This window comes from Peromyscus maniculatus, chromosome 19 (assembly GCF_049852395.1).
Source record: "Peromyscus maniculatus bairdii isolate BWxNUB_F1_BW_parent chromosome 19, HU_Pman_BW_mat_3.1, whole genome shotgun sequence".
In the NCBI taxonomy this organism is placed as follows: Eukaryota; Metazoa; Chordata; class Mammalia; order Rodentia; family Cricetidae; genus Peromyscus; species Peromyscus maniculatus.
Window position 1 is genome coordinate 78130695 of NC_134870.1, and position 14755 is coordinate 78145449.

Consider the following 14755-nt stretch of genomic DNA (forward strand, 5'->3'; position numbering starts at 1 on the left):
TGCTTATAAGACATCAAGTAGCCGAGACTCCAAGGCTGCCATGTCTTCTGCCTATGATTTGCCTAGTGTGTATTTTCCTGGGCTTGATGTGAACAAAGAAGCTACTATTACCCTCATGGAGAAAAAAAGATTCGAATGATGGATATTTGATCAATGCACATATAAAAAATTAACAAATGCCATCGGAGGAGTATGATTTGGACTGGCACAAAATGAAGATGTGTTGTGTCTTTTCTTCTGACCACTTTTCAATTCACTTTGTTTGATTTCAACAATCCCAAGAGGCTGCACTTCAAAATGGCTTTTTAGCTCCAGTACTATATGAAGTGCCCTTTAGAAGTCTAAACAAAATAATGTCATCTATGTCTGCATGACACTGAACTTTGCATTATCACCCCAGATAAAATAGGTGTGCTAGTGTTGGATGCCATCTGAACAAGGCTGGAGGCTAGTAATGGAGGTGTTTACTCAAAACTTTCTCTTCAAACAAACCTGAAACTCCATAGAAATCAAATGTTTTATCCAGTTGTCTTTCATGTCATCCTTCATGGTGATTGTCAATGAACTATTTCATTATAATTAAATATCTGAGCATTTATCATTGTTCTAGAAAATTTTAAGTCATCCATAAACTCACAAATGTTTAAAGGCATGGTTTGGGTTGGTGCTCCCAGTTTAACAGCTGGCCTTTCTCTGAAGTTCTTGGTGGGTTAGAGGCATGATGATTCTTGGGTTGATTGGATGTTCATTTCACCTGGAATACACAGGCTTCAGGGAACTTGTCCTGTGCTCCCCACAGAAAGGGAACTTGCTAATTGACAAATGGAATTGATTAGTGCCCTGCTCTTCATCATGTCTCAGCTTAGAAAATAGCAAATGCATTGCTGCATGGACACATAAAGCCACTCCTTGAGAGACACCTGGATTTTGTAGCCTGGGAGAGTAATGGTAGGCATTGCAATGCCACATTGCTTCAGATCATGGTTTGTATCATTTTCTTCTACAAATATTTTAAAACTTCCTGTACATATATTATAGCCAATTATATAGTTTTACCCAAAAAGTAACTTCTGGTCCTGGAAAATTCCATATATTCCCTGTGGGTCTTTTCCACTGGAATATACCCAACCCCTGAACTATCACAATTCATGGGCAGTGATATTGTAGGACAAAACCTGGATCAAGAGGAAAATTCCTCACATGCTTTCACCATCTACTGAGTTTGGAAGGCCCTCAAGAGCATCCTGTTGTTCAAAGACTAAAAGGGGGGATTTACAGAACTGGACCACACTGCTCTACATTTAGTTAGTTTAGCATAGTTACAAGACAAAGATTAAAGCCAAGAACTAGGAAGTGTGGGGGAGCAGGAGAGATGAGAAGGCAGAGCTTCTAGAATCTTCCTCCAGACAGTTACATAGCTTTGGTGATATCTCCTGGCAATATGTATGATAACATGCAAAGTTACTGTCAACCAAGGCCCCACTCTATGCCAGTCTAGTTCAGGCATTTTCTTGAGGTTTGGTTACTTAGTTGTGCTAACCCTCTGTGTGTCCAGATTTAGCCTCGGGACACTCTAAAAATCATTTTTAACCCATGTTCCATGACCCTTTCTACTAATCATATTATTAGGTTAGGCATAATGTGTGTGTGTGTGTGTGTGTGTGTGTGTCTGTCTGTCTGTCTGTCTGTCTCTGTCTGTCTGTCTGTGTGTGTCTGTGTGTTTACATATAACCTACTGAGTCCATTCAATGCTGTTTGCATGTACATAGGTATAGGACTCACCATTTGGGCCTGGACAGTCTGACTAGGAATTGCTCCCAGAAGAAAACTGACTCTCTTGTTTCTCAGTGGTTATAGAATGGCTAGCATTCTTTTTAAAGTGGTGGGGCCTTGTTAGAACTACCTTCATCCATGCTGGAATGTTTACAAGTCTTGCCTTGTGCAAGTTTTGTATAGGCAACCACACTCTTGAGAGTTCATAGGTTCAAGATCTCTGTCATATATAGAAAATATTTCACAGAAGTCCTCCTAGTGCTGGAGCTCTTACAAACTTTCTACCCACTCTTTCTCAATGTTCCCAGAACCTGGTATAGAGGAAATATATTGCAGATGTCTCATTTAAGGATAAGAATTCCAGAGTCACTGTTTCTCTGCACCTTGACCAATTGTGGTTCTCTATAATAGTCTCTGTCTGCTGCAAAAGGAATCCTCCTTGAGTAGGAGTGAGATGTGTGGTGATATTTTCTTCTGCAAATATCTCTTAGACAATGAACATTTTCTGGACTTTGCAACCAAATTGATGATTGAGACCATTCAAGAATAGGCACTTGACTTGTTATCCTGCTGTGTGCTCACCCTGCTTAAATTAACTCTGCCTTTATAAAAGCAGTGTAAGCAAACTTACTACACTTTGGATTTCCCATGTAGTCAGCTTTTATGACTCAAGCTAAGTGCATAGTTTTAATCTTGAGATATTTACTCTTCCATGCCCCTGACCTAGAATAAGGCATGTGTGGTTGTGTGGATGTGTGTGTTGTGTTAATCATTTGCTGGAAATAGCCAACAGGTTGAAAGCAATCTTATACAAAAAAAAAAAAAAAAAAAAAAAAAAAAAAAAAAAAAAACATAAATGTTGGAAGTAACATGAGGATATATGTTGATAACATCTGTTTATAGTTTTTCATGCTCTTTCAGGTCGGTTGGGTTCAATAAAGTCACTTCTTCCCTTGTAAAAGGTTATGAAAGAATTCTGAAAGGAATCCTTCACTTCTTTTCACAGCATGTGTTCCATGCTGTTCCATGAACACAGAGCAGGGACCCTTGTGAGGAACAGACGTGAGGACAGCACACATCACAGCACAGGCACCCACATGGACCAGCAGAAGGAACCGCAGTGGTGTGAGTGAGACTGGATCCCAGGGGCTCAGAGGCTGGGATGTTCGCCATCCAAATTCACCAGTTGGTAGAATTGTTTGGGACAGAATAAGAGGTGTTGTCTTGTTGGTCAAGGTGTGTCACTGTGGGTGAGCTTTGAAGTTTCAAAATCCCAAGTCACTCCACTTGGCTTTCTTTGTTTGCCTCATAGTTGTCTTAACATGTCGTCTCTCAGCTACTGCTCTAGCACCACACCTGCCTGCTGCCATCCTCCCCACCGTGGTCATGGACTCACTGCACTACGGGACTATGAGCTCCAGATTAAATGTTTTCTTTTATAAATTGCCTTGATCATGGTGTCTCTTCATAGCAAGAGAAAATCAACTAAGATAGGGACATATATAAGTAGGCAAATATCTATACAATACAAACAAATGGCAGGCACAGAGGAGGAACTGAAGAACTCGGAGTTTGGATTTACTCTTTGTCAAACTAATCCAAGAATAAGTTGGGTTTCTTATTTGCTTATTTGTTTTTGTTGCATTGTTTTGGGTTTTGTTTTGCTTTCCTTAGTGTGACATCTACACATCTATGGTGATGCTGATAAGTATTCAGACACACTTAAATGCCCTTACAATTTAACAAAATAGTAGCATCTGGTTCTCTTCTAACATCTATGATTTTTCCAGTCACAGATCTTGACTTGTTTTACAGTACCAGGTATGAGTTCTGTCCTGCTGAGTAGGCCCTAAATCCAATAAGACAGCCATTTTTTATCACTAAGATATTTGTGTTGTTATTGTACTTTTAGACAGTCCTTTACTGATGATGATGATGATGATGATAATGGATTATAAAACATGGCTTCACTCTATAGTCCAAGGTGGCCTTGAACTTGTGGTCCTTCTACCCTGCCTTCTAAGCACTAGATTTCAGACATACACCCAGATTCTGTGAGGCTCAAACTGGTCAGCACCCTGCTATCATCAGGACAGTGGCAATTTCTGCTTCTCTGCACACCCTTCCTGTTTATGGTCACACAACTCTTGGGTACCTCATGCATTCTCAGGATCCAACTCATGTTCCTAGGTTATTTATTTTCATTCAATTATTTGTAAGAAAATCACATGTGGTTTTTTTTTACATTTATTACATTTTATTAAGAATTTCATACATGAATATTGTATAAAATCAGATTAAAAATCAAAACAAATAGCATGTACCAAATTTGCCATGTTTTGTTTGATTAAATGACAGAAAGTGGTGAGTCCTACATTGAAAATATCTTAGGAAAAAATGGTATATTGTCTTTCAAAACAGTGAGATGTTTGAGGATAGGGAAATGGCATGTTTTCTTTCTTCGGTTACTGTTTGGATATCTGTATGAAAAGGAGTGAAATCACCTCAGCATTTATGGACGTGGTTTAAAAGCATACACCTGTGTATAATTTGGTTTTTATCTCAAATCCTTAACTATCCCTCTCTGTGGGTTGAAGATTCTTCTCTGACCCCTGGTTGCCTCCGAAGTGTCATTATAATTCTGTACCTTCAGCTCCTGAACTTCACAAAACACTCAGAAGCCACCTGTCAGTAATTTGCTATAACTTGCCTTAATTTTCACTTTTCTCCTTTTCTTTGAGATAGTCTGGTGATTCACCCTCAGTTATCTTTCGTCCCAGAGCCTGTACTTCTTCTGGCAAGGCCTTTTCATTACTCTGTAACTCTCCCGTGTGTTTACTGCTGTGAAACAGAAATAGAGACAGAAAGGGACTATTTTATTATGTTCTGTAATTACTGCCTTTTCTCAAAGCACTCTAAACTCACAGTAAATGGGTTTTCAAAGCAGGCATAAATGATCGCCTTTTTTGGTGCACAGAGTGCTTGTTGGAGATTAAACTCAGGTCTGTGCACACGCTAAGAAAATGCTCTACCACTGAGCTACACTCTCATTCTCTGTCTTCCTTTATAGTAGAGATTGAAACGTATATGCATGTGGCAGAACATTCACTGCTTGATAAAAGGAAGCTGATAATGATCAGGAAAGATTTAGAATTACAAATCAGGCATATCCTAGTAAGAGAATGTATTCTTTCTTCCTAAGTGTTTCCTTTCTCTTTCTTATCTGCTTCATTACAAATGATATTCGAATTGAAATTTCTTAGTAGCCATAAATAACTAAATGAACAGACATGTTCTAGGCAATACAAGCTAGAGTGTGTTAGAGTATTTAATAATAGAAAACCTGAGTAACTCATAACATGGCACTCATTTCTTATGTAGGTTAGATATGCTTGCAAGTCTGTAGTTCTTTCCTGGCTTCCCTCCCCTTGGTCCTAGGCTGGTGGGACAGTGGCCCCATACTGGGTGACAGTGAGAATGGTCCAGGGGTATGGGGATTCTCACCAGCCGTGAGCCAGCCACAGAAATGCTTCCATATAGCGACTCACATTTTCCAGTCAAGGACGTGAGGGGACCCCAGGAACAAAGCTCTCTTGTGCTCAGAAGTATATATTTCCTGACTACAGATGCTGGCTTCATTAAGACCCTTGTCTGAATGCTGAACTCATAGTGAACACTCACTGGACCTTTATAAACATCATTTTCTGATGCTAGACAGTGAGCAAGTCATATAAGTTGGCCTAGTTCCTGTTTCTACGGAGGAAAAGATTTCTAAATGGTTATTATTTTATTTCAGATTTTTACTTAAAATCCTAATAGAAAAAAACAATGAATATCAATATTGTCAATTCATTTAGAGTAGTACAAATATATAATGCAATTTCTCCTAATTTAAACTCATTATAGATGTTTTCATCCCCCATCCCCCTCTCTATTTCCACTCTCTCCTACCAAAATATTTCTTCTTTGCAACAAGGCCCATTCTCTGATTTTCCTCTTTTTGTGTGCAACCCACTGAGTTTAATAAGAGTTGCTTTGCACCAATGTGGATAATATCAGGGAATTTTTAATAGAAAAAAATGAGAGCTAATTTTAAGTGGATGTCAGATTTATGATAATTTATTTCTTACAATAATCACAATAATATCATTTTTATTTTATATAAATGGATGCAATTTATATCATACACTTGTAGAAAATTTAACATCAACTATTAAGAAAAAGTACTTTTCTTTTAAATATGTATTTATTTTATGTACATGAGTACTTTGCTTGCATGAATATCTGTGTGCCACATGCATGGCTGGTGCCCATGGAGGTCAGAAGAGGTCATTAGATCTGTTAGTCCTGGAGTTATGGATGGCTCTGAGTTGCCATGTGGGTGCTGGGAAGCAAACCCAGGTCTTCTGCAAGAACAAGTGAACTTAACCACTAAGCCATCACTGCACCCCTTATTTTGCTTTTTAACATTTATAGAGTATATAAAAATTTTAGACTTAAAAAAACCAACAGACACACATGGATTGTATATATTTATAAAACACTATGGCGTTTATGATAAATGATATCACTGTGGAATAACTCCGTTGTATAAAATCACCTAAAGTGTACTACTTATAAATGGCAAGCCCAGGCTCCAGGATGAAATTCTCATACTTAATCTCAGAAAGGAGTGGTAACGATACTTTCACACAACATAGACTCTGAAATCTCTTTCAACCTCTTTGTTTCCGAGTCAATAGTTGACTTTTAGCAGGCATCCAAAATGCTCGTGACAAAATAGTTCATTTTTCTCAAAAATAAATAAATAAATAGTTCATCACTTTCTTCTGAGAATCCTCTAGGTAAACCAGGCATAATGGACTTCAAATTTTACGATTCAAAGTGGCTGCTTTTATCGCACTGGAAACAAAATTGAAGAGAGTAATGAAAACAACAGGCAAACGTTAATAATCATTATGGTACTTCTGTTTGCATTGTTAGTCAGGTTACGCTTTAAGGATTGTAAAGAATGAATTATCGAAGAGATTATGTGATTAGTTCTTAATTCTTTCCCAGAAATACTGAGAACCGTGGGATGTGAGAATATTTCCTCATTGAAGAGATATGACTCCCATCATAATACAATCTACACTGCAGTGTTACTATACTAACAAGGAGGGCTGGGAGCAAAGCTGAGGAATGGATTTCACAGTCGTCCTCAAGTCTTGCTGCAAACTTCTCCCCATATGGGCTTTTTGCTCGCATTTATAGTGTCAATCAGAACCAACAGTGTGTTTTTCTGTCGTTGATGGTTACTCTTCAACATTCTAGACTTGCTTATGTCCGAAGGCAGATCCTTCCTCTGCTCTATCCCAAGTCCTGTGATGGGGATTAGTAGTTCTCAGGGAATTAGATTACATATCTTCCACATAGAACATTAGCAATTTTTAATGAAATTATTCAGATGGAAAGATTTGTCTGAGTTTTACATCACCATCATACAATTTGTGTTAATTAATTGAAAGAAATCATAACCAAAACACATTGACATAGGTACAGTATATGTGGAAAATATATGTGTATCCATAACTATCATTAGCTTTCTGCAGCTGTGATAAAGTTCTTGGGAAGAACATATTAAAAAGATGGAAGGTTTATATCGTCTTATGGTTTCATAGGTGTGTCAGTCTGTACTTGATTAATGCTTATGAAGATGTAGAACATCATGGTGGAGAGGACATATCAGAAAAAAATTGCTTATATTATAGCAGCTGGGAAATAAGGAGGAGAGAGATAAGAGACAGGCCCTAACATTCCCTTGCAGAGCACAATCAGAACTTAATTTTCTTCTACTGGGTGTCACTTGCAAGGGGTTTCACTGTTTCAATGATGCCATAGTCAGGTCACCAAGAGGGCTTTAGAAAATAAAATTACATCTCTACGAATTCATCATGATTTGTAACAGCGATCTCATGCTGAGAAAATTAGCTGGAGCTGTCAATGATCAGAGATGTGCTAAATCCTAAGAGAGACCTTGCCTTCCGTTTGGTATGAGATTTGCCAGTTTTCTCTAAGAAAAGTGGTGTTTAACAGGTAGGTAAGAGGCAGAGCTTGAAACTGATCCCCCAAAAAGAAATTTCAAACACCGTACACCTATCAGAGGAATGGAATTGGAGGTGAATGACTGTCAGACCAGGAGCAGATGGAAATCTCTCATTACTCTTGCATGAAGTCCAAGACTGTTTCTCTTTCAAACACTGGGGATGTTCATTTTGGAGTATCTGACTCATTTTCTTCAGGCCCAGATTTGAATGAAACACACACACAAGCATAGACACAGACACACACAGAGACACAAACGAACAAACAACAACAACAAGAATAACAATGGCAACTCTCTGTCACTAAGAATGAAGGCAATATGGTGACCAGTTGCTCTCTGTTGCAGGAAATTACTGCTTACATAACCTCACAGCTTAGTTCAAAGATCTTCTATCCTTTGTTTCATTGTGTCCTATAAGCTGTAAAACTCTCACAGTCATGGAAAGAGAAATTAGACTCCCCATTTCTGGTTTAGAAAAATTATAAAAGATCCATTTTCCCTTTTCAGTTATTTTCCTACTTTATTTCCAAGTTCAAGGAAACTAAGATGAAAGAATAAATGGACCGGAGTACCTGGAAATACATCTATCTATCTATCTATGTATCTATGTATCTATCTATCTATCTATTCATCTATATATTTATCTATCTATCATCTATCTGCCTATCTATCATCTGTCTATATGTTGACTCCCTTTTGTCTCTCTGGCTTACCATCTGTCTAGCTTTCTCACTGCCATCTATGTATCTTAGAGATTGTAATCTATTTTCTAGTCTATTGCATTCATATGTTTTTTCCTTGGCAATAATCTTTTTTTTTTTCATTTTCCTTCTTCCTATATAAAGAAGTTTGCGTTGTCCTCTCATTTACTGGTTTGCAGTTTGAAACTCTTGTTGGCTGTGAGAAGATATCCAGTCTGTACTTGTCCTCTCTGGCATCACTGGCCTTGAGAGCACTCTCAGGTTTTCATAGGTGAACAAATCAAACTGGTGGTTCTTAGAGACATTGAGCACATATCACTGTCTTCTCAGGCTGGATGGGAGCCACCCTCTCTGTGCCAGGAGAGAGGATTTTTTTTTTCTCAATTCTGCTTTGCACAAAGTTCAAGTATGCATTCACCTCAGAAGGAAACTGTTTATGTCTCTTAATTAAGATAATTTTCAAAGTACTGCATTCACATGCCATTAAAAAAAAAAAAAGTACAGATAGCAAGTGAGATGACTCGGCAGGTCAGGACTCTTGGCACCAACTTGCGTCTGGCCCTGGAACTCACATGGTGAAAAGGGAGAAGCAACTCCCGCACGCTGTCCTCTAACTTCTGTGAGCTTGCTAAGGTGTTTCCATGCCCACCCACCCCTACTGAGTAAATAGATATAAATTAACTAACTATTAAAAATACAGAAACACATACTAGTGAGTAATGCCAGTAATAGTGCCTTGCCCTACAGCTGCCTCCTGAATATTTTTTCTTTTTCTTTTTTAACTTTTTGAGACGGGATTTCTCTGTGCAGCACTGGCTGTTCTAGAACTCAGAGACCCACTTGCCTCTGCCTCCAAAGTGCTGGGATTAAAGTGTGCATCACCAGGCTCATTTGTCTATTGCAATACTTTTGAAAAATATTTTTGTTATGTTTCACCTTTATACTCTTTCTTAAAATCAAAGTAAGTAATAAGATTTTTGTCTAGTTGCAAATTTATCAACTTTATTCAATGTACAGTTGTTTTCTAGTTAAAGGCAGGAGATAAAACTTAAAAGCATTAGATGTATTCCACCTTTCTCCAATTAATATATAAGATATTGTTAAAATATAATTGTTATATGCAAATTATATTATTTGCTTTGTATTAGACATAATATATTATGTTGTTCATCAATTTAGCAAGCACTTCCACAACTTTAATGTTAAAGAGAATGTGAGTACTTTGGCTCTCTCTCCACATATCATGAGATCCATCTTTACTTTTTTGACATGAGTTTTTCTACATTAACATGTTTGTATGCATGTATGTATGTATTTCAGAAAAGGTTGTTTTGAATTATATGTTCAAGCAAAAGCTTGTTGATTTTTATGAATTTAGAAAAGAAACAATCTTAGATATGCATATAATAGGCTGAATTCAAATTTTTATCTATTAAAAATGTCAGTTTATTTGGTCGTAATGTTAATGTACTGTAAAAGTGAGAAAATACTGAAAATTAGCCAGAAGAAATAGAAAAATTGCAAAGTGAATAAAAAATTGAGTAATAATTAAATCAGACCAAATCAACTAAGTAAACCTCAAAAAATTTTAAAAATGAGAGCAGAATGTTTTGACATGAAAGATCCACACAGGTGAAAATAACCACAGAGAAAGAAGCTTTATAAACTCAGCTTCAGTCCCCTTCCTAAAGCAAACCCAGAAGTCTGAGAAAACCTATGTCTCTAATGAAATGGAACTCACTGTTAATATCAACCTGTACAATAAATTGTACACACAGAGTGGTACGGCCATAATTTCACGTTACTGGTAGGGCTCAATGGCCTCAGCACTGTTATACTAATAATGTTTTAGAATTTCTTGTTCTTCTTTGAAATACATTCTTCTCCTGTGTGTCCATGCAGAGACTGGTACATCAGTCTGGGCTGTGCAGACATCCACACTTCAATGACAGCAGACATTTGAAGGGCACATGTAAGGGAAGGTTTTCCTCTTTGGAAGGCTTTCTGAAATTCCCTACCCCATTCAGCAATCAGTTTCTTCATTTCTATTTCAGGCAATATTTAGACCTCTTGAAAACAGAAAAGTTAACAAATACAAGCACAATATCAAAATACCCTCAAAGGGAAGAGGCTATGGAAAGCAAAGACTCAACAAGTCACACACACATACACATTCAAAATTGCTAATCAATTTTTTCTTGTTGAATGAATGTCTTCCTAATTTCTGATTGTTTATGAATTTATTTAAACCACTCAACCCACTATGTATTTCTCAAAATGAGAGAGTTAGAGTTTCCTAAAATTAACATATAATGAACACTGGAATCAGTTCATCCCTTTGCAAACACGGGATTCCTAATACGCTAACATATCTTAATACACATTGAGATACGGCAACACAAACCCAAGAGCACTTGTTTGGAAAACGTCGTCCTAATGGAGGGTTTGGTATAAGCAGCGTGAAGAAGAAAAATGAAGACAGTATTAACATTGAGAATGTAATCATGTGTTGTTTTAGGAGATTAAAGTCAGAGATTTACAAAATCTTTTAACACAATCCTTCCTTGTAAAGTAAGACAATTTGGGCTACAATGTTTCTCATTGTGAAAACTTTTTATTTTAGTATTTTGAAAGTAATTTAAAATATTTCTGGTTGCTTATGGATTCATATTTTAAGAAACGTCGTCTGGATATCGTGTCACTACCGTAAATGCTTTTCTTTCACTTTCCAATGGGCCATTTCCCCTTAAGGTCCCTACCAGATTGTCGGTCTTAGACTTGACTCCCCATTATCTGGCTTATCTGAGCACTGTCAGTCAAATCTTGGTGGATTTTTTGTTTGTTTTTGGTATTCTGATTTGTGAGTTCTTCCTTGCATCCTTATATGGCTAAACATTCCTCAGGAAAAAAATGATGATGTTGTGCCTCAGACATATTAGAAATTTAACAAATGTTTATGCTTATTGGAGATGATGAAAATCCTGAAGGAAAATCAATATTCTTTCATGTAGATTATCATAAGAAATCAGCACAAGGATGTATCAAACAAAGATCCAGTCCGTCTGCCAAGAGATGTGTTTGGGCACACAATATGCTGATTCTAAAGTACATTTTTAACTCTCTATCATTTTGGCAGTGAGTAAGCAAAGCCCCAGTTTCATATGAAAGACAATATTTTAATATTACCACCAAGAAAATATTTGTTTTTATATTTGCATAAAGCTTTGTGTTTCCACCATTTCTAGCAGATCTGAGCATCAATCTTACTCTCTTCTTCACCATAGCTCACAGGGACCACAATAACGTTTGACTCAGGAGTCGGAGGGTTACTCTCTATTTCACACTCACGCACACAAACAAATTATTATAAAACCTTTGGCAATACGTAATCGGACTGAATTCTTTCTATTACAATTATAAAGTGACTTCCTGTAGAAGAGCTGAGTACAGATGGTGAATTGTCTCCATCTCTCAATTAAAACCATTTTAGAATATGGCTTCTCTGGCCTTTTCAGCTGTCATTGATGTGCCTTAACCAAGTTTTACTCAACAAGTCAGAAACTCCAAAGAAAAGATTTTGTGTCAGATTTTAAGAATATGGTTTCTTTTCTCTTTGAAATAATGCAAATAGACTATGGTATATCAAACTCGAGAAAGTAGCTTCTGTAGGTATGGTGAACCTGAACAGCTGCTACCCACACTACCAACCACCAATGTCCACATTTATTGGACAACCACCAGGCCCTTTTCCAATGTGAGTTTGTTTTATATAAGCACAGTTCCTTCACAGATGTCTTAAATAGTAAGCCTTCCAAATATCTTCCAGGTGTTGAGTGAGGTCCCCATAGAAATAGAAGCCTAGCTCTTTGCAGTAGCCAGACTAGTTTCCATACCCAGTTTTCAGCAAGTCCTAGCTCAGCACTTTTAACCAGAGTCCAGATGATTCACATACTCATTACAGTTTGGGAGCTTAAACAGCTATGAGCATATTCCTCAGTTTGCCTGCCCTCGTTTTCTATCTGGAACTGGTTTCAGTTCCTATGAATAGTCTCTGATGAAGTCGCAACGGGTGTGCACACTGGACATCCATGGAGCATAGATGCTGCTGACATAATAGGCCTAGATGTTTTAAAAAGACACTCATGTCTCTCTGTCTGACTGATGGACTATTGAAACAATGGAGCCCCAGGAAATGGGGCTTTTTCCCAGGTAATCCCATGCTAGCGGAAGGCAAAGGGGACCTTGTCAGACCACCTAACCAGACAGAACTTTGGTCCAGACAATGTCAGGTGGCTGGTTAGAGGGACCGCACATTGACAGGTACTGCTTAGATGTGCATATCCTTGGCCCTCTAATTCATCATTGATCTCCCTGCAGGACCTATGGACTTGAGGCGGAGAATCCACTAGATGTCCTTCTCCCTCTTAACAATATGACGTTGAATAAATCCCCCTTTTCTGCTCCCCACTATTATTCTGGCTCTTCCTGTTGGCTTTTGAGAACAGGTGGCCAGAGCTGACTGGGGGTACGGGTTGTGAACCCCAACTTGGATAATACTCTCAACTGACCAAGCAGTACAGCTTCACTGCTTCACCATACCTGCACCTGAGACAATTCTTAAGGATATTTGTGCTTAAACTCTGATTTCTGTTCAGAGAAATCCTATTTCTCTTAAAAAAAAAAAACAAAAAAAAACCAAAACCCTCATGATCAGCATAAAGTGGCTTTTATAGTGGATTACATGCAAAGAGTGGCTCCCGAGGGAGTAATACTATTCTTAGCTTGGGTCTTCAGCTCAGAGCATTCCTGAGAATGCTCGTTTAATACTTCCTGAGGGCACTCCATGTCTATCGAATACTCTCAAGATCAAGAGTTAATGTCAATCATAAAATAATTCAGTCAAGGTTGCCAAATATCTTCTGAAACAACGTCATCATAGTTATGTTCAGATCCAGGCAATATATTGTTCCACTTAATTTATACTGGATTAATAAACGTCTGTATTGTTGGCTCCTGCTTAACTAGTTTTCTTATAGAGCATAGGATCACCTGCTCCAGAATGTTGCTATCCACAGTTGGCTGGCCCTCCAACATCAATTAAGACAATGAAAACAATCTCTCGTACACATGCTCACAGTACAATATTTATTAGACATACTCTAAATATTGTGAGCATAATGAGCTTTGACAACATACTTGCTGCTTATTCTAAATAAAAAATTGCACCATTGTTTTAGAAGAAAGAGCATTTATGCAAAATTTGGAAATGCCTTAACTATATATGTTAGTAATTCTCTATATCCTTCTGTAACGATAACATTTATTTTTTAAGCAAAAATTTGTAGGATACTATTTTATCTAACACCTTTTTCCTATTGAGAATAAGAGTTGGCAAACGTTTCCTTTGTATATAAACCCGTTTATTTTGATAAGATTGAAATTACTGACATTAGACATTCAATCCAATTTGGTAAGGCAATAGATACATTTCTTTTCATGAAATTAAAGAAAAGAAACACTGGGATTATGTAAGACATGAAGACCGAGAAGAGTTAAAAGAAAGTGTATCTGGCCAACATGGACAGCATAGTGAGACCCTGTGGAAAACAAACAAGAAATCAATGAAGAAAGAGTGAGAGAGAGATGGGGGGGGAGAAAGACAGAAAGAAACAAAGACAGGAAGAGAGAAAGAAACCAAAGAAACGAAGAGAGAAAGAAAAGAAAGACAGACAGACAATACAAAACAAAAGAAATTACCACTGAACACAATTCCATTGTTGTAGTGTGCTGTCTTTTGCTAACTAAAACATAGAATAGATACTACATGTTTGAATGTATGCCATAAAGTCTCTGAAAGGCGATCTGAGGCATCCAGTCTGTCCCTGGATAGCAGCAATAACTCATTTAGCTCAATGTGACTATAGAATGTAGACAGTCTGAGCTCAGCCAGTCTGAGTTTTAACTTAGTCAACTAATGGTTTATCTAATTTGGCTGAGATAATATGGTTACGTCATGATTTCAGTTAATAAATACAACCTAGTACCTCATATAAATAAATTTACCTGGTCTTTCTATAGAGCAGTGGCTGAGTTAGAGTTGATTCCAATTTTTTAAATTCCAGTTTACTTATGTTAGAAATTCGTTAAGACAAAAAACGTCCATGTAGCTTGAAGTGTTTTTTTTTCTTTTCCCTTT